This window comes from Channa argus, unplaced genomic scaffold (genome assembly GCF_033026475.1).
Source record: "Channa argus isolate prfri unplaced genomic scaffold, Channa argus male v1.0 Contig020, whole genome shotgun sequence".
NCBI lineage: Eukaryota > Metazoa > Chordata > Actinopteri > Anabantiformes > Channidae > Channa > Channa argus.
The window spans coordinates 22,955-42,175 of NW_027125239.1; the positions used below are offsets into that span (position 1 = coordinate 22,955).

The window sequence follows — 19,221 nt, forward strand, 5'->3', positions numbered from 1 at the left end:
TTGCACCCTGACCCCCTAGACAGGGGCGTAACAGACCAGTACAGTTATAGTAATTTGTACTTTGCCACATTTATCTTCTTCTTAGCAAGTGTCATGCATTCTGCTTCTCCAGCGTTTTTAAGAGCTGTTGATGATGTCAAATGCAGCTTACGGCCACACCGCTCTCTAAGCGCCCGATGTCGTCCGATCTCGGCAGCTAAACAGAGCCGGGCCTGGTTAGTACTTGGTAGGAAGACCGCCTGGGAATACCAGGTGCTGTAAGCTTTTTTGCTTGGGTTTACGGGCAGCACAAGCTGGTGTTACTGCCTATTTATTCATAGAAATTGTTCTATATTTTCATCAAATTTTGTTCTTTCATTGCTGTTTTGCTACTTTATTGGTTTGTCAACCATCGTGCTTCATTACTAGTAGACCATGTTACGGTCCTGGCCATATGTGTTGTTTTTATTTTGTTGTTCTTATAGGTGCCCTGCCTGATTGGCCGGATTTGGGGGAAGTACAGGAAGCTGATTGGTCCATCCTACACTTCCTGGAGTTTTAAAAGTACGGTTCCCAACAGCTAGCGAGGCTCTTTCTGGCAGCAGCACCTGTTTGCTGTTCTTGGTTTCCAAACCTTATTTAGCATTTTTGAATTGTTAGGTTTTGTGCCGTGGTTTTGTTTATAAATTGTATATTTTGTAAATAGTATTAAATCTGTAGGGGTGGACTGCCATTTTCTTTTGATTGTTTTCTCTTGTTTTCACATTAGGGAGTTAGGGTTAGCGACTGTCTTTTGGTTTGTTTATTTCTATCAGGCTAGCTAGCACTTTCTGTGGGAAATGGCTTATTTTGTTTATTATGTTGGCCTTGGTTCGCCCTGAGTTGTAGTGTCATGTTTTGTTTGACACTTTCTTTCGTTTAAAATAAATATCATTCTGTTGGAACATCTCGATCCTGGATTTTGGTTTGGGGATCGGAGAGGGAACATGCTAATTTATCTTTGTATGTTGCACCCTGAGCCCCTAGACAGGGGCGTAACAGACCAGTACAGTTATAGTACTTTGTACTTTGCCACATTTATCTTCTTCTTAGCAAGTGTCATGCATTCTGCTTCTCAAGCGTTTTAAAGAGCTGTTGATGATGTCAAATGCAGCTTACGGCCACACCGCTCTCTAAGCGCCCGATCTCGTCCGATCTCGGCAGCCAAATAGAGCCGGGCCTGGTTAGTACTTGGTAGGAAGACCGCCTGGGAATACCAGGTGCTGTAAGCTTTTTTGCTTGGGTTTACGGGCAGCACAAGCTGGTGTTACTGCCTATTTATTCATAGAAATTGTTCTATATTTTCATCAAATTTTGTTCTTTCATTGCTGTTTTGCTACTTTATTGGTTTGCCAACCATCGTGCTTCATTACTAGTAGACCATGCTACGGTCCTGGCCATATGTGTTGTTTTTATTTTGTTGTTCTTATAGGTGCCCTGCCTGATTGGCCGGATTGGGGGGCAGTACAGGAAGCTGATTGGTCCATCCTACACTTCCTGGAGTTTTAAAAGTACGGTTCCCAACAGCTAGCGAGGCTCTTTCTGGCATCAGCACCTGTTTGCTGTTCTTGGTTTCCAAACCTTATTTAGCATTTTTGAATTGTTAGGTTTTGTGCCGTGGTTTTGTTTATAAATTGTATATTTTGTAAATAGTATTAAATCTGTAGGGGTGAACTGCCATTTTCTTTGGACTGTTTTCACATTAGGGAGTTAGGGTTAGCGACTGTCTTTTGGTTTGTTTATTTCTATCAGGCTAGCTAGCACTTTCTGTGGGAAATGGCTTATTTTGTTTATTATGTTGGCCTTGGTTCGCCCTGAGTTGTAGTGTCATGTTTTGTTTGACACTTTCTTTCGTTTAAAATAAATATCATTCTGTTGGAACATCTCGATCCTGGATTTTGGTTTGGGGATCGGAGAGGGAACATGTTAATTTATCTTTGTATGTTGCACCCTGACCCCCTAGACAGGGGCGTAACAGACCAGTACAGTTATAGTACTTTGTACTTTGCCACATTTATCTTCTTCTTAGCAAGTGTCATGCATTCTGCTTCTCCAGCGTTTTTAAGAGCTGTTGATGATGTCAAATGCAGCTTACGGCCACACCGCTCTCTAAGCGCCCGATGTCGTCCGATCTCGGCAGCTAAACAGAGCCGGGCCTGGTTAGTACTTGGTAGGAAGACCGCCTGGGAATACCAGGTGCTGTAAGCTTTTTTGCTTGGGTTTACGGGCAGCACAAGCTGGTGTTACTGCCTATTTATTCATAGAAATTGTTCTATATTTTCATCAAATTTTGTTCTTTCATTGCTGTTTTGCTACTTTATTGGTTTGTCAACCATCGTGCTTCATTACTAGTAGACCATGTTACGGTCCTGGCCATATGTGTTGTTTTTATTTTGTTGTTCTTATAGGTGCCCTGCCTGATTGGCCGGATTTGGGGGAAGTACAGGAAGCTGATTGGTCCATCCTACACTTCCTGGAGTTTTAAAAGTACGGTTCCCAACAGCTAGCGAGGCTCTTTCTGGCAGCAGCACCTGTTTGCTGTTCTTGGTTTCCAAACCTTATTTAGCATTTTTGAATTGTTAGGTTTTGTGCCGTGGTTTTGTTTATAAATTGTATATTTTGTAAATAGTATTAAATCTGTAGGGGTGGACTGCCATTTTCTTTTGATTGTTTTCTCTTGTTTTCACATTAGGGAGTTAGGGTTAGCGACTGTCTTTTGGTTTGTTTATTTCTATCAGGCTAGCTAGCACTTTCTGTGGGAAATGGCTTATTTTGTTTGTTATGTTGGCCTTGGTTCGCCCTGAGTTGTAGTGTCATGTTTTGTTTGACACTTTCTTTCGTTTAAAATAAATATCATTCTGTTGGAACATCTCGATCCTGGATTTTGGTTTGGGGATCGGAGAGGGAACATGCTAATTTATCTTTGTATGTTGCACCCTGACCCCCTAGACAGGGGCGTAACAGACCAGTACAGTTATAGTACTTTGTACTTTGCCACATTTATCTTCTTCTTAGCAAGTGTCATGCATTCTGCTTCTCCAGCGTTTTTAAGAGCTGTTGATGATGTCAAATGCAGCTTACGGCCACACCGCTCTCTGAGCGCCCGATCTCGTCCGATCTCGGCAGCCAAATAGGGCCGGGCCTGGTTAGTACTTGGTAGGAAGACCGCCTGGGAATACCACGTGCTGTAAGCTTCTTTGCTTGGGTTTACGGGCAGCACAAGCTGGTGTTACTGCCTATTTATTCATATAAATTGTTCTATAATTTCATCAAATTTTGTTCTTTCATTGCTGTTTTGCTACTTTATTGGTTTGCCAACCATCGTGCTTCATTACTAGTAGACCATGTTACGGTCCTGGCCATATGTGTTGTTTTTATTTTGTTGTTCTTATAGGTGCCCTGCCTGATTGGCCGGATTGGGGGGCAGTACAGGAAGCTGATTGGTCCATCCTACACTTCCTGGAGTTTTAAAAGTACGGTTCCCAACAGCTAGCGAGGCTCTTTCTGGCATCAGCACCTGTTTGCTGTTCTTGGTTTCCAAACCTTATTTAGCATTTTTGAATTGTTAGGTTTTGTGCCGTGGTTTTGTTTATAAATTGTATATTTTGTAAATAGTATTAAATCTGTAGGGGTGGACTGCCATTTTCTTTTGATTGTTTTCTCTTGTTTTCACATTAGGGAGTTAGGGTTAGCGACTGTCTTTTGGTTTGTTTATTTCTATCAGGCTAGCTAACACTTTCTGTGGGAAATGGCTTATTTTGTTTATTATGTTGGCCTTGGTTCGCCCTGAGTTGTAGTGTCATGTTTTGTTTGACACTTTCTTTCGTTTAAAATAAATATCATTCTGTTGGAACATCTCGATCCTGGATTTTGGTTTGGGGATCGGAGAGGGAACATGCTAATTTATCTTTGTATGTTGCACCCTGACCCCCTAGACAGGGGCGTAACAGACCAGTACAGTTATAGTACTTTGTACTTTGCCACATTTATCTTCTTCTTAGCAAGTGTCATGCATTCTGCTTCTCCAGCGTTTTTAAGAGCTGTTGATGATGTCAAATGCAGCTTACGGCCACACCGCTCTCTGAGCGCCCGATCTCGTCCGATCTCGGCAGCCAAATAGGGCCGGGCCTGGTTAGTACTTGGTAGGAAGACCGCCTGGGAATACCACGTGCTGTAAACTTCTTTGCTTGGGTTTACGGGCAGCACAAGCTGGTGTTACTGCCTATTTATTCATATAAATTGTTCTATAATTTCATCAAATTTTGTTCTTTCATTGCTGTTTTGCTACTTTATTGGTTTGCCAACCATCGTGCTTCATTACTAGTAGACCATGTTACGGTCCTGGCCATATGTGTTGTTTTTCTTTTCTTGTTATTATAGGTGCCCTGCCTGATTGGCCGGATTGGGGGGCAGTACAGGAAGCTGATTGGTCCATCCTACACTTCCTGGAGTTTTAAAAGTACGGTTCCCAACAGCTAGCGAGGCTCTTTCTGGCATCAGCACCTGTTTGCTGTTCTTGGTTTCCAAACCTTATTTAGCATTTTTGAATTGTTAGGTTTTGTGCCGTGGTTTTGTTTATAAATTGTATATTTTGTAAATAGTATTAAATCTGTAGGGGTGAACTGCCATTTTCTTTGGACTGTTTTCACATTAGGGAGTTAGGGTTAGCGACTGTCTTTTGGTTTGTTTATTTCTATCAGGCTAGCTAGCACTTTCTGTGGGAAATGGCTTATTTTGTTTATTATGTTGGCCTTGGTTCGCCCTGAGTTGTAGTGTCATGTTTTGTTTGACACTTTCTTTCGTTTAAAATAAATATCATTCTGTTGGAACATCTCGATCCTGGATTTTGGTTTGGGGATCGGAGAGGGAACATGCTAATTTATCTTTGTATGTTGCACCCTGAGCCCCTAGACAGGGGCGTAACAGACCAGTACAGTTATAGTACTTTGTACTTTGCCACATTTATCTTCTTCTTAGCAAGTGTCATGCATTCTGCTTCTCCAGCGTTTTTAAGAGCTGTTGATGATGTCAAATGCAGCTTACGGCCACACCGCTCTCTGAGCGCCCGATCTCGTCCGATCTCGGCAGCCAAATAGGGCAGGGCGTGGTTAGTACTTGGTAGGAAGACCGCCTGGGAATACCACGTGCTGTAAGCTTTTTTGCTTGGGTTTACGGGCAGCACAAGCTGGTGTTACTGCCTATTTATTCATAGAAATTGTTCTATATTTTCATCAAATTTTGTTCTTTCATTGCTGTTTTGCTACTTTATTGGTTTTCCAACCATCGTGCTTCATTACTAGTAGACCATGTTACGGTCCTGGCCATATGTGTTGTTTTTATTTTCTTGTTCTTATAGGTGCCCTGCCTGATTGGTCGGATTGGGGGGCAGTACAGGAAGCTGATTGGTACATCCTACACTTCCTGGAGTTTTAAAAGTTTGGTTCTCAACAGCTAGCGAGGCTCTTTCTGGCATCAGCACCTGTTTGCTGTTCTTGGTTTCCAAACCTTATTTAGCATTTTTGAATTGTTAGGTTTTGTGCCGTGGTTTTGTTTATAAATTGTATATTTTGTAAAAAGTATTAAATCTGTAGGGGTGAACTGCCATTTTCTTTGGACTGTTTTCACATTAGGGAGTTAGGGTTAGCGACTGTCTTTTGGTTTGTTTATTTCTATCAGGCTAGCTAGCACTTTCTGTGGGAAATGGCTTATTTTGTTTGTTATGTTGGCCTTGGTTCGCCCTGAGTTGTAGTGTCATGTTTTGTTTGACACTTTCTTTCGTTTAAAATAAATATCATTCTGTTGGAACATCTCGATCCTGGATTTTGGTTTGGGGATCGGAGAGGGAACATGCTAATTTATCTTTGTATGTTGCACCCTGACCCCCTAGACAGGGGCGTAACAGACCAGTACAGTTATAGTAATTTGTACTTTGCCACATTTATCTTCTTCTTAGCAAGTGTCATGCATTCTGCTTCTCCAGCGTTTTTAAGAGCTGTTGATGATGTCAAATGCAGCTTACGGCCACACCGCTCTCTAAGCGCCCGATGTCGTCCGATCTCGGCAGCTAAACAGAGCCGGGCCTGGTTAGTACTTGGTAGGAAGACCGCCTGGGAATACCAGGTGCTGTAAGCTTTTTTGCTTGGGTTTACGGGCAGCACAAGCTGGTGTTACTGCCTATTTATTCATAGAAATTGTTCTATATTTTCATCAAATTTTGTTCTTTCATTGCTGTTTTGCTACTTTATTGGTTTGTCAACCATCGTGCTTCATTACTAGTAGACCATGTTACGGTCCTGGCCATATGTGTTGTTTTTATTTTGTTGTTCTTATAGGTGCCCTGCCTGATTGGCCGGATTTGGGGGAAGTACAGGAAGCTGATTGGTCCATCCTACACTTCCTGGAGTTTTAAAAGTACGGTTCCCAACAGCTAGCGAGGCTCTTTCTGGCAGCAGCACCTGTTTGCTGTTCTTGGTTTCCAAACCTTATTTAGCATTTTTGAATTGTTAGGTTTTGTGCCGTGGTTTTGTTTATAAATTGTATATTTTGTAAATAGTATTAAATCTGTAGGGGTGGACTGCCATTTTCTTTTGATTGTTTTCTCTTGTTTTCACATTAGGGAGTTAGGGTTAGCGACTGTCTTTTGGTTTGTTTATTTCTATCAGGCTAGCTAGCACTTTCTGTGGGAAATGGCTTATTTTGTTTGTTATGTTGGCCTTGGTTCGCCCTGAGTTGTAGTGTCATGTTTTGTTTGACACTTTCTTTCGTTTAAAATAAATATCATTCTGTTGGAACATCTCGATCCTGGATTTTGGTTTGGGGATCGGAGAGGGAACATGCTAATTTATCTTTGTATGTTGCACCCTGACCCCCTAGACAGGGGCGTAACAGACCAGTACAGTTATAGTAATTTGTACTTTGCCACATTTATCTTCTTCTTAGCAAGTGTCATGCATTCTGCTTCTCCAGCGTTTTTAAGAGCTGTTGATGATGTCAAATGCAGCTTACGGCCACACCGCTCTCTAAGCGCCCGATGTCGTCCGATCTCGGCAGCTAAACAGAGCCGGGCCTGGTTAGTACTTGGTAGGAAGACCGCCTGGGAATACCAGGTGCTGTAAGCTTTTTTGCTTGGGTTTACGGGCAGCACAAGCTGGTGTTACTGCCTATTTATTCATAGAAATTGTTCTATATTTTCATCAAATTTTGTTCTTTCATTGCTGTTTTGCTACTTTATTGGTTTGTCAACCATCGTGCTTCATTACTAGTAGACCATGTTACGGTCCTGGCCATATGTGTTGTTTTTATTTTGTTGTTCTTATAGGTGCCCTGCCTGATTGGCCGGATTTGGGGGAAGTACAGGAAGCTGATTGGTCCATCCTACACTTCCTGGAGTTTTAAAAGTACGGTTCCCAACAGCTAGCGAGGCTCTTTCTGGCAGCAGCACCTGTTTGCTGTTCTTGGTTTCCAAACCTTATTTAGCATTTTTGAATTGTTAGGTTTTGTGCCGTGGTTTTGTTTATAAATTGTATATTTTGTAAATAGTATTAAATCTGTAGGGGTGGACTGCCATTTTCTTTTGATTGTTTTCTCTTGTTTTCACATTAGGGAGTTAGGGTTAGCGACTGTCTTTTGGTTTGTTTATTTCTATCAGGCTAGCTAGCACTTTCTGTGGGAAATGGCTTATTTTGTTTATTATGTTGGCCTTGGTTCGCCCTGAGTTGTAGTGTCATGTTTTGTTTGACACTTTCTTTCGTTTAAAATAAATATCATTCTGTTGGAACATCTCGATCCTGGATTTTGGTTTGGGGATCGGAGAGGGAACATGCTAATTTATCTTTGTATGTTGCACCCTGAGCCCCTAGACAGGGGCGTAACAGACCAGTACAGTTATAGTACTTTGTACTTTGCCACATTTATCTTCTTCTTAGCAAGTGTCATGCATTCTGCTTCTCAAGCGTTTTAAAGAGCTGTTGATGATGTCAAATGCAGCTTACGGCCACACCGCTCTCTAAGCGCCCGATCTCGTCCGATCTCGGCAGCCAAATAGAGCCGGGCCTGGTTAGTACTTGGTAGGAAGACCGCCTGGGAATACCAGGTGCTGTAAGCTTTTTTGCTTGGGTTTACGGGCAGCACAAGCTGGTGTTACTGCCTATTTATTCATAGAAATTGTTCTATATTTTCATCAAATTTTGTTCTTTCATTGCTGTTTTGCTACTTTATTGGTTTGCCAACCATCGTGCTTCATTACTAGTAGACCATGCTACGGTCCTGGCCATATGTGTTGTTTTTATTTTGTTGTTCTTATAGGTGCCCTGCCTGATTGGCCGGATTGGGGGGCAGTACAGGAAGCTGATTGGTCCATCCTACACTTCCTGGAGTTTTAAAAGTACGGTTCCCAACAGCTAGCGAGGCTCTTTCTGGCATCAGCACCTGTTTGCTGTTCTTGGTTTCCAAACCTTATTTAGCATTTTTGAATTGTTAGGTTTTGTGCCGTGGTTTTGTTTATAAATTGTATATTTTGTAAATAGTATTAAATCTGTAGGGGTGAACTGCCATTTTCTTTGGACTGTTTTCACATTAGGGAGTTAGGGTTAGCGACTGTCTTTTGGTTTGTTTATTTCTATCAGGCTAGCTAGCACTTTCTGTGGGAAATGGCTTATTTTGTTTATTATGTTGGCCTTGGTTCGCCCTGAGTTGTAGTGTCATGTTTTGTTTGACACTTTCTTTCGTTTAAAATAAATATCATTCTGTTGGAACATCTCGATCCTGGATTTTGGTTTGGGGATCGGAGAGGGAACATGTTAATTTATCTTTGTATGTTGCACCCTGACCCCCTAGACAGGGGCGTAACAGACCAGTACAGTTATAGTACTTTGTACTTTGCCACATTTATCTTCTTCTTAGCAAGTGTCATGCATTCTGCTTCTCCAGCGTTTTTAAGAGCTGTTGATGATGTCAAATGCAGCTTACGGCCACACCGCTCTCTAAGCGCCCGATGTCGTCCGATCTCGGCAGCTAAACAGAGCCGGGCCTGGTTAGTACTTGGTAGGAAGACCGCCTGGGAATACCAGGTGCTGTAAGCTTTTTTGCTTGGGTTTACGGGCAGCACAAGCTGGTGTTACTGCCTATTTATTCATAGAAATTGTTCTATATTTTCATCAAATTTTGTTCTTTCATTGCTGTTTTGCTACTTTATTGGTTTGTCAACCATCGTGCTTCATTACTAGTAGACCATGTTACGGTCCTGGCCATATGTGTTGTTTTTATTTTGTTGTTCTTATAGGTGCCCTGCCTGATTGGCCGGATTTGGGGGAAGTACAGGAAGCTGATTGGTCCATCCTACACTTCCTGGAGTTTTAAAAGTACGGTTCCCAACAGCTAGCGAGGCTCTTTCTGGCAGCAGCACCTGTTTGCTGTTCTTGGTTTCCAAACCTTATTTAGCATTTTTGAATTGTTAGGTTTTGTGCCGTGGTTTTGTTTATAAATTGTATATTTTGTAAATAGTATTAAATCTGTAGGGGTGGACTGCCATTTTCTTTTGATTGTTTTCTCTTGTTTTCACATTAGGGAGTTAGGGTTAGCGACTGTCTTTTGGTTTGTTTATTTCTATCAGGCTAGCTAGCACTTTCTGTGGGAAATGGCTTATTTTGTTTGTTATGTTGGCCTTGGTTCGCCCTGAGTTGTAGTGTCATGTTTTGTTTGACACTTTCTTTCGTTTAAAATAAATATCATTCTGTTGGAACATCTCGATCCTGGATTTTGGTTTGGGGATCGGAGAGGGAACATGCTAATTTATCTTTGTATGTTGCACCCTGACCCCCTAGACAGGGGCGTAACAGACCAGTACAGTTATAGTACTTTGTACTTTGCCACATTTATCTTCTTCTTAGCAAGTGTCATGCATTCTGCTTCTCCAGCGTTTTTAAGAGCTGTTGATGATGTCAAATGCAGCTTACGGCCACACCGCTCTCTGAGCGCCCGATCTCGTCCGATCTCGGCAGCCAAATAGGGCCGGGCCTGGTTAGTACTTGGTAGGAAGACCGCCTGGGAATACCACGTGCTGTAAGCTTCTTTGCTTGGGTTTACGGGCAGCACAAGCTGGTGTTACTGCCTATTTATTCATATAAATTGTTCTATAATTTCATCAAATTTTGTTCTTTCATTGCTGTTTTGCTACTTTATTGGTTTGCCAACCATCGTGCTTCATTACTAGTAGACCATGTTACGGTCCTGGCCATATGTGTTGTTTTTATTTTGTTGTTCTTATAGGTGCCCTGCCTGATTGGCCGGATTGGGGGGCAGTACAGGAAGCTGATTGGTCCATCCTACACTTCCTGGAGTTTTAAAAGTACGGTTCCCAACAGCTAGCGAGGCTCTTTCTGGCATCAGCACCTGTTTGCTGTTCTTGGTTTCCAAACCTTATTTAGCATTTTTGAATTGTTAGGTTTTGTGCCGTGGTTTTGTTTATAAATTGTATATTTTGTAAATAGTATTAAATCTGTAGGGGTGGACTGCCATTTTCTTTTGATTGTTTTCTCTTGTTTTCACATTAGGGAGTTAGGGTTAGCGACTGTCTTTTGGTTTGTTTATTTCTATCAGGCTAGCTAACACTTTCTGTGGGAAATGGCTTATTTTGTTTATTATGTTGGCCTTGGTTCGCCCTGAGTTGTAGTGTCATGTTTTGTTTGACACTTTCTTTCGTTTAAAATAAATATCATTCTGTTGGAACATCTCGATCCTGGATTTTGGTTTGGGGATCGGAGAGGGAACATGCTAATTTATCTTTGTATGTTGCACCCTGACCCCCTAGACAGGGGCGTAACAGACCAGTACAGTTATAGTACTTTGTACTTTGCCACATTTATCTTCTTCTTAGCAAGTGTCATGCATTCTGCTTCTCCAGCGTTTTTAAGAGCTGTTGATGATGTCAAATGCAGCTTACGGCCACACCGCTCTCTGAGCGCCCGATCTCGTCCGATCTCGGCAGCCAAATAGGGCCGGGCCTGGTTAGTACTTGGTAGGAAGACCGCCTGGGAATACCACGTGCTGTAAACTTCTTTGCTTGGGTTTACGGGCAGCACAAGCTGGTGTTACTGCCTATTTATTCATATAAATTGTTCTATAATTTCATCAAATTTTGTTCTTTCATTGCTGTTTTGCTACTTTATTGGTTTGCCAACCATCGTGCTTCATTACTAGTAGACCATGTTACGGTCCTGGCCATATGTGTTGTTTTTCTTTTCTTGTTATTATAGGTGCCCTGCCTGATTGGCCGGATTGGGGGGCAGTACAGGAAGCTGATTGGTCCATCCTACACTTCCTGGAGTTTTAAAAGTACGGTTCCCAACAGCTAGCGAGGCTCTTTCTGGCATCAGCACCTGTTTGCTGTTCTTGGTTTCCAAACCTTATTTAGCATTTTTGAATTGTTAGGTTTTGTGCCGTGGTTTTGTTTATAAATTGTATATTTTGTAAATAGTATTAAATCTGTAGGGGTGAACTGCCATTTTCTTTGGACTGTTTTCACATTAGGGAGTTAGGGTTAGCGACTGTCTTTTGGTTTGTTTATTTCTATCAGGCTAGCTAGCACTTTCTGTGGGAAATGGCTTATTTTGTTTATTATGTTGGCCTTGGTTCGCCCTGAGTTGTAGTGTCATGTTTTGTTTGACACTTTCTTTCGTTTAAAATAAATATCATTCTGTTGGAACATCTCGATCCTGGATTTTGGTTTGGGGATCGGAGAGGGAACATGCTAATTTATCTTTGTATGTTGCACCCTGAGCCCCTAGACAGGGGCGTAACAGACCAGTACAGTTATAGTACTTTGTACTTTGCCACATTTATCTTCTTCTTAGCAAGTGTCATGCATTCTGCTTCTCCAGCGTTTTTAAGAGCTGTTGATGATGTCAAATGCAGCTTACGGCCACACCGCTCTCTGAGCGCCCGATCTCGTCCGATCTCGGCAGCCAAATAGGGCAGGGCGTGGTTAGTACTTGGTAGGAAGACCGCCTGGGAATACCACGTGCTGTAAGCTTTTTTGCTTGGGTTTACGGGCAGCACAAGCTGGTGTTACTGCCTATTTATTCATAGAAATTGTTCTATATTTTCATCAAATTTTGTTCTTTCATTGCTGTTTTGCTACTTTATTGGTTTTCCAACCATCGTGCTTCATTACTAGTAGACCATGTTACGGTCCTGGCCATATGTGTTGTTTTTATTTTCTTGTTCTTATAGGTGCCCTGCCTGATTGGTCGGATTGGGGGGCAGTACAGGAAGCTGATTGGTACATCCTACACTTCCTGGAGTTTTAAAAGTTTGGTTCTCAACAGCTAGCGAGGCTCTTTCTGGCATCAGCACCTGTTTGCTGTTCTTGGTTTCCAAACCTTATTTAGCATTTTTGAATTGTTAGGTTTTGTGCCGTGGTTTTGTTTATAAATTGTATATTTTGTAAAAAGTATTAAATCTGTAGGGGTGAACTGCCATTTTCTTTGGACTGTTTTCACATTAGGGAGTTAGGGTTAGCGACTGTCTTTTGGTTTGTTTATTTCTATCAGGCTAGCTAGCACTTTCTGTGGGAAATGGCTTATTTTGTTTGTTATGTTGGCCTTGGTTCGCCCTGAGTTGTAGTGTCATGTTTTGTTTGACACTTTCTTTCGTTTAAAATAAATATCATTCTGTTGGAACATCTCGATCCTGGATTTTGGTTTGGGGATCGGAGAGGGAACATGCTAATTTATCTTTGTATGTTGCACCCTGACCCCCTAGACAGGGGCGTAACAGACCAGTACAGTTATAGTAATTTGTACTTTGCCACATTTATCTTCTTCTTAGCAAGTGTCATGCATTCTGCTTCTCCAGCGTTTTTAAGAGCTGTTGATGATGTCAAATGCAGCTTACGGCCACACCGCTCTCTAAGCGCCCGATGTCGTCCGATCTCGGCAGCTAAACAGAGCCGGGCCTGGTTAGTACTTGGTAGGAAGACCGCCTGGGAATACCAGGTGCTGTAAGCTTTTTTGCTTGGGTTTACGGGCAGCACAAGCTGGTGTTACTGCCTATTTATTCATAGAAATTGTTCTATATTTTCATCAAATTTTGTTCTTTCATTGCTGTTTTGCTACTTTATTGGTTTGTCAACCATCGTGCTTCATTACTAGTAGACCATGTTACGGTCCTGGCCATATGTGTTGTTTTTATTTTGTTGTTCTTATAGGTGCCCTGCCTGATTGGCCGGATTTGGGGGAAGTACAGGAAGCTGATTGGTCCATCCTACACTTCCTGGAGTTTTAAAAGTACGGTTCCCAACAGCTAGCGAGGCTCTTTCTGGCAGCAGCACCTGTTTGCTGTTCTTGGTTTCCAAACCTTATTTAGCATTTTTGAATTGTTAGGTTTTGTGCCGTGGTTTTGTTTATAAATTGTATATTTTGTAAATAGTATTAAATCTGTAGGGGTGGACTGCCATTTTCTTTTGATTGTTTTCTCTTGTTTTCACATTAGGGAGTTAGGGTTAGCGACTGTCTTTTGGTTTGTTTATTTCTATCAGGCTAGCTAGCACTTTCTGTGGGAAATGGCTTATTTTGTTTGTTATGTTGGCCTTGGTTCGCCCTGAGTTGTAGTGTCATGTTTTGTTTGACACTTTCTTTCGTTTAAAATAAATATCATTCTGTTGGAACATCTCGATCCTGGATTTTGGTTTGGGGATCGGAGAGGGAACATGCTAATTTATCTTTGTATGTTGCACCCTGACCCCCTAGACAGGGGCGTAACAGACCAGTACAGTTATAGTAATTTGTACTTTGCCACATTTATCTTCTTCTTAGCAAGTGTCATGCATTCTGCTTCTCCAGCGTTTTTAAGAGCTGTTGATGATGTCAAATGCAGCTTACGGCCACACCGCTCTCTAAGCGCCCGATGTCGTCCGATCTCGGCAGCTAAACAGAGCCGGGCCTGGTTAGTACTTGGTAGGAAGACCGCCTGGGAATACCAGGTGCTGTAAGCTTTTTTGCTTGGGTTTACGGGCAGCACAAGCTGGTGTTACTGCCTATTTATTCATAGAAATTGTTCTATATTTTCATCAAATTTTGTTCTTTCATTGCTGTTTTGCTACTTTATTGGTTTGTCAACCATCGTGCTTCATTACTAGTAGACCATGTTACGGTCCTGGCCATATGTGTTGTTTTTATTTTGTTGTTCTTATAGGTGCCCTGCCTGATTGGCCGGATTTGGGGGAAGTACAGGAAGCTGATTGGTCCATCCTACACTTCCTGGAGTTTTAAAAGTACGGTTCCCAACAGCTAGCGAGGCTCTTTCTGGCAGCAGCACCTGTTTGCTGTTCTTGGTTTCCAAACCTTATTTAGCATTTTTGAATTGTTAGGTTTTGTGCCGTGGTTTTGTTTATAAATTGTATATTTTGTAAATAGTATTAAATCTGTAGGGGTGGACTGCCATTTTCTTTTGATTGTTTTCTCTTGTTTTCACATTAGGGAGTTAGGGTTAGCGACTGTCTTTTGGTTTGTTTATTTCTATCAGGCTAGCTAGCACTTTCTGTGGGAAATGGCTTATTTTGTTTATTATGTTGGCCTTGGTTCGCCCTGAGTTGTAGTGTCATGTTTTGTTTGACACTTTCTTTCGTTTAAAATAAATATCATTCTGTTGGAACATCTCGATCCTGGATTTTGGTTTGGGGATCGGAGAGGGAACATGCTAATTTATCTTTGTATGTTGCACCCTGAGCCCCTAGACAGGGGCGTAACAGACCAGTACAGTTATAGTACTTTGTACTTTGCCACATTTATCTTCTTCTTAGCAAGTGTCATGCATTCTGCTTCTCAAGCGTTTTAAAGAGCTGTTGATGATGTCAAATGCAGCTTACGGCCACACCGCTCTCTAAGCGCCCGATCTCGTCCGATCTCGGCAGCCAAATAGAGCCGGGCCTGGTTAGTACTTGGTAGGAAGACCGCCTGGGAATACCAGGTGCTGTAAGCTTTTTTGCTTGGGTTTACGGGCAGCACAAGCTGGTGTTACTGCCTATTTATTCATAGAAATTGTTCTATATTTTCATCAAATTTTGTTCTTTCATTGCTGTTTTGCTACTTTATTGGTTTGCCAACCATCGTGCTTCATTACTAGTAGACCATGCTACGGTCCTGGCCATATGTGTTGTTTTTATTTTGTTGTTCTTATAGGTGCCCTGCCTGATTGGCCGGATTGGGGGGCAGTACAGGAAGCTGATTGGTCCATCCTACACTTCCTGGAGTTTTAAAAGTACGGTTCCCAACAGCTAGCGAGGCTCTTTCTGGCATCAGCACCTGTTTGCTGTTCTTGGTTTCCAAACCTTATTTAGCATTTTTGAATTGTTAGGTTTTGTGCCGTGGTTTTGTTTATAAATTGTATATTTTGTAAATAGTATTAAATCTGTAGGGGTGAACTGCCATTTTCTTTGGACTGTTTTCACATTAGGGAGTTAGGGTTAGCGACTGTCTTTTGGTTTGTTTATTTCTATCAGGCTAGCTAGCACTTTCTGTGGGAAATGGCTTATTTTGTTTATTATGTTGGCCTTGGTTCGCCCTGAGTTGTAGTGTCATGTTTTGTTTGACACTTTCTTTCGTTTAAAATAAATATCATTCTGTTGGAACATCTCGATCCTGGATTTTGGTTTGGGGATCGGAGAGGGAACATGTTAATTTATCTTTGTATGTTGCACCCTGACCCCCTAGACAGGGGCGTAACAGACCAGTACAGTTATAGTACTTTGTACTTTGCCACATTTATCTTCTTCTTAGCAAGTGTCATGCATTCTGCTTCTCCAGCGTTTTTAAGAGCTGTTGATGATGTCAAATGCAGCTTACGGCCACACCGCTCTCTAAGCGCCCGATGTCGTCCGATCTCGGCAGCTAAACAGAGCCGGGCCTGGTTAGTACTTGGTAGGAAGACCGCCTGGGAATACCAGGTGCTGTAAGCTTTTTTGCTTGGGTTTACGGGCAGCACAAGCTGGTGTTACTGCCTATTTATTCATAGAAATTGTTCTATATTTTCATCAAATTTTGTTCTTTCATTGCTGTTTTGCTACTTTATTGGTTTGTCAACCATCGTGCTTCATTACTAGTAGACCATGTTACGGTCCTGGCCATATGTGTTGTTTTTATTTTGTTGTTCTTATAGGTGCCCTGCCTGATTGGCCGGATTTGGGGGAAGTACAGGAAGCTGATTGGTCCATCCTACACTTCCTGGAGTTTTAAAAGTACGGTTCCCAACAGCTAGCGAGGCTCTTTCTGGCAGCAGCACCTGTTTGCTGTTCTTGGTTTCCAAACCTTATTTAGCATTTTTGAATTGTTAGGTTTTGTGCCGTGGTTTTGTTTATAAATTGTATATTTTGTAAATAGTATTAAATCTGTAGGGGTGGACTGCCATTTTCTTTTGATTGTTTTCTCTTGTTTTCACATTAGGGAGTTAGGGTTAGCGACTGTCTTTTGGTTTGTTTATTTCTATCAGGCTAGCTAGCACTTTCTGTGGGAAATGGCTTATTTTGTTTGTTATGTTGGCCTTGGTTCGCCCTGAGTTGTAGTGTCATGTTTTGTTTGACACTTTCTTTCGTTTAAAATAAATATCATTCTGTTGGAACATCTCGATCCTGGATTTTGGTTTGGGGATCGGAGAGGGAACATGCTAATTTATCTTTGTATGTTGCACCCTGACCCCCTAGACAGGGGCGTAACAGACCAGTACAGTTATAGTAATTTGTACTTTGCCACATTTATCTTCTTCTTAGCAAGTGTCATGCATTCTGCTTCTCCAGCGTTTTTAAGAGCTGTTGATGATGTCAAATGCAGCTTACGGCCACACCGCTCTCTGAGCGCCCGATCTCGTCTGATCTCGGCAGCCAAATAGGGCCGGGCCTGGTTAGTACTTGGTAGGAAGACCGCCTGGGAATACCACGTGCTGTAAGCTTCTTTGCTTGGGTTTACGGGCAGCACAAGCTGGTGTTACTGCCTATTTATTCATATAAATTGTTCTATAATTTCATCAAATTTTGTTCTTTCATTGCTGTTTTGCTACTTTATTGGTTTGCCAACCATCGTGCTTCATTACTAGTAGACCATGTTACGGTCCTGGCCATATGTGTTGTTTTTCTTTTCTTGTTATTATAGGTGCCCTGCCTGATTGGCCGGATTGGGGGGCAGTACAGGAAGCTGATTGGTCCATCCTACACTTCCTGGAGTTTTAAAAGTACGGTTCCCAACAGCTAGCGAGGCTCTTTCTGGCATCAGCACCTGTTTGCTGTTCTTGGTTTCCAAACCTTATTTAGCATTTTTGAATTGTTAGGTTTTGTGCCGTGGTTTTGTTTATAAATTGTATATTTTGTAAATAGTATTAAATCTGTAGGGGTGAACTGCCATTTTCTTTGGACTGTTTTCACATTAGGGAGTTAGGGTTAGCGACTGTCTTTTGGTTTGTTTATTTCTATCAGGCTAGCTAGCACTTTCTGTGGGAAATGGCTTATTTTGTTTATTATGTTGGCCTTGGTTCGCCCTGAGTTGTAGTGTCATGTTTTGTTTGACACTTTCTTTCGTTTAAAATAAATATCATTCTGTTGGAACATCTCGATCCTGGATTTTGGTTTGGGGATCGGAGAGGGAACATGCTAATTTATCTTTGTATGTTGCACACTGAGCCCCTAGACAGGGGCGTAACAGACCAGTACAGTTATAGTACTTTGTACTTTGCCACATTTATCTTCTTCTTAGCAAGTGTCATGCATTCTGCTTCTCAAGCGTTTTAAAGAGCTGTTGATGATGTCAAATGCAGCTTACGGCCACACCGCTCTCTAAGCGCCCGATCTCGTCCGATCTCGGCAGCCAAATAGAGCCGGGCCTGGTTAGTACTTGGTAGGAAGACCGCCTGGGAATACCAGGTGCTGTAAGCTTTTTTGCTTGGGTTTACGGGCAGCACAAGCTGGTGTTACTGCCTATTTATTCATAGAAATTGTTCTATATTTTCATCAAATTTTGTTCTTTCATTGCTGTTTTGCTACTTTATTGGTTTGCCAACCATCGTGCTTCATTACTAGTAGACCATGCTACGGTCCTGGCCATATGTGTTGTTTTTATTTTGTTGTTCTTATAGGTGCCCTGCCTGATTGGCCGGATTGGGGGGCAGTACAGGAAGCTGATTGGTCCATCCTACACTTCCTGGAGTTTTAAAAGTACGGTTCCCAACAGCTAGCGAGGCTCTTTCTGGCATCAGCACCTGTTTGCTGTTCTTGGTTTCCAAACCTTATTTAGCATTTTTGAATTGTTAGGTTTTGTGCCGTGGTTTTGTTTATAAATTGTATATTTTGTAAATAGTATTAAATCTGTAGGGGTGAACTACCATTTTCTTTGGACTGTTTTCACATTTGGGAGTTAGGGTTAGCGACTGTCTTTTGGTTTGTTTATTTCTATCAGGCTAGCTAACACTTTCTGTGGGAAATGGCTTATTTTGTTTATTATGTTGGCCTTGGTTCGCCCTGAGTTGTAGTGTCATGTTTTGTTTGACACTTTCTTTCGTTTAAAATAAATATCATTCTGTTGGAACATCTCGATCCTGGATTTTGGTTTGGGGATCGGAGAGGGAACATGCTAATTTATCTTTGTATGTTGCACCCTGACCCCCTAGACAGGGGCGTAACAGACCAGTACAGTTATAGTACTTTGTACTTTGCCACATTTATCTTCTTCTTAGCAAGTGTCATGCATTCTGCTTCTCCAGCGTTTTTAAGAGCTGTTGATGATGTCAAATGCAGCTTACGGCCACACCGCTCTCTAAGCGCCCGATGTCGTCCGATCTCGGCAGCTAAACAGAGCCGGGCCTGGTTAGTACTTGGTAGGAAGACCGCCTGGGAATACCAGGTGCTGTAAGCTTTTTTGCTTGGGTTTACGGGCAGCACAAGCTGGTGTTACTGCCTATTTATTCATAGAAATTGTTCTATATTTTCATCAAATTTTGTTCTTTCATTGCTGTTTTGCTACTTTATTGGTTTGTCAACCATCGTGCTTCATTACTAGTAGACCATGTTACGGTCCTGGCCATATGTGTTGTTTTTATTTTCTTGTTCTTATAGGTGCCCTGCCTGATTGGCCGGATTTGGGGGAAGTACAGGAAGCTGATTGGTCCATCCTACACTTCCTGGAGTTTTAAAAGTACGGTTCCCAACAGCTAGCGAGGCTCTTTCTG

General features: G+C 42.0%; 20 pseudogenes; all 20 read left to right on the forward strand.

Annotated features, from left to right (window-relative positions):
• Nucleotides 1-145: 145 nt before the first annotated feature.
• Nucleotides 146-264, forward strand: LOC137114587 (5S ribosomal RNA; annotated as a pseudogene).
• Nucleotides 265-1,131: 867 nt separating this feature from the next.
• LOC137115027 (5S ribosomal RNA) lies at nucleotides 1,132-1,250 on the forward strand (annotated as a pseudogene).
• Nucleotides 1,251-2,107: 857 nt separating this feature from the next.
• On the forward strand, nucleotides 2,108-2,226 carry LOC137114588 (5S ribosomal RNA; annotated as a pseudogene).
• Nucleotides 2,227-3,093: 867 nt separating this feature from the next.
• Nucleotides 3,094-3,212, forward strand: LOC137114677 (5S ribosomal RNA; annotated as a pseudogene).
• An 867-nt stretch (nucleotides 3,213-4,079) lies between these two features.
• Nucleotides 4,080-4,198, forward strand: LOC137114718 (5S ribosomal RNA; annotated as a pseudogene).
• An 857-nt stretch (nucleotides 4,199-5,055) lies between these two features.
• LOC137115262 (5S ribosomal RNA) lies at nucleotides 5,056-5,174 on the forward strand (annotated as a pseudogene).
• An 857-nt stretch (nucleotides 5,175-6,031) lies between these two features.
• Nucleotides 6,032-6,150, forward strand: LOC137114589 (5S ribosomal RNA; annotated as a pseudogene).
• An 867-nt stretch (nucleotides 6,151-7,017) lies between these two features.
• Nucleotides 7,018-7,136, forward strand: LOC137114590 (5S ribosomal RNA; annotated as a pseudogene).
• Nucleotides 7,137-8,003: 867 nt separating this feature from the next.
• On the forward strand, nucleotides 8,004-8,122 carry LOC137115038 (5S ribosomal RNA; annotated as a pseudogene).
• An 857-nt stretch (nucleotides 8,123-8,979) lies between these two features.
• LOC137114591 (5S ribosomal RNA) lies at nucleotides 8,980-9,098 on the forward strand (annotated as a pseudogene).
• Nucleotides 9,099-9,965: 867 nt separating this feature from the next.
• LOC137114678 (5S ribosomal RNA) lies at nucleotides 9,966-10,084 on the forward strand (annotated as a pseudogene).
• Nucleotides 10,085-10,951: 867 nt separating this feature from the next.
• Nucleotides 10,952-11,070, forward strand: LOC137114719 (5S ribosomal RNA; annotated as a pseudogene).
• Nucleotides 11,071-11,927: 857 nt separating this feature from the next.
• On the forward strand, nucleotides 11,928-12,046 carry LOC137115263 (5S ribosomal RNA; annotated as a pseudogene).
• Nucleotides 12,047-12,903: 857 nt separating this feature from the next.
• Nucleotides 12,904-13,022, forward strand: LOC137114593 (5S ribosomal RNA; annotated as a pseudogene).
• Nucleotides 13,023-13,889: 867 nt separating this feature from the next.
• LOC137114594 (5S ribosomal RNA) lies at nucleotides 13,890-14,008 on the forward strand (annotated as a pseudogene).
• An 867-nt stretch (nucleotides 14,009-14,875) lies between these two features.
• Nucleotides 14,876-14,994, forward strand: LOC137115050 (5S ribosomal RNA; annotated as a pseudogene).
• Nucleotides 14,995-15,851: 857 nt separating this feature from the next.
• Nucleotides 15,852-15,970, forward strand: LOC137114595 (5S ribosomal RNA; annotated as a pseudogene).
• Nucleotides 15,971-16,837: 867 nt separating this feature from the next.
• LOC137114685 (5S ribosomal RNA) lies at nucleotides 16,838-16,956 on the forward strand (annotated as a pseudogene).
• Nucleotides 16,957-17,813: 857 nt separating this feature from the next.
• On the forward strand, nucleotides 17,814-17,932 carry LOC137115062 (5S ribosomal RNA; annotated as a pseudogene).
• An 857-nt stretch (nucleotides 17,933-18,789) lies between these two features.
• On the forward strand, nucleotides 18,790-18,908 carry LOC137114596 (5S ribosomal RNA; annotated as a pseudogene).
• Nucleotides 18,909-19,221: the final 313 nt, after the last annotated feature.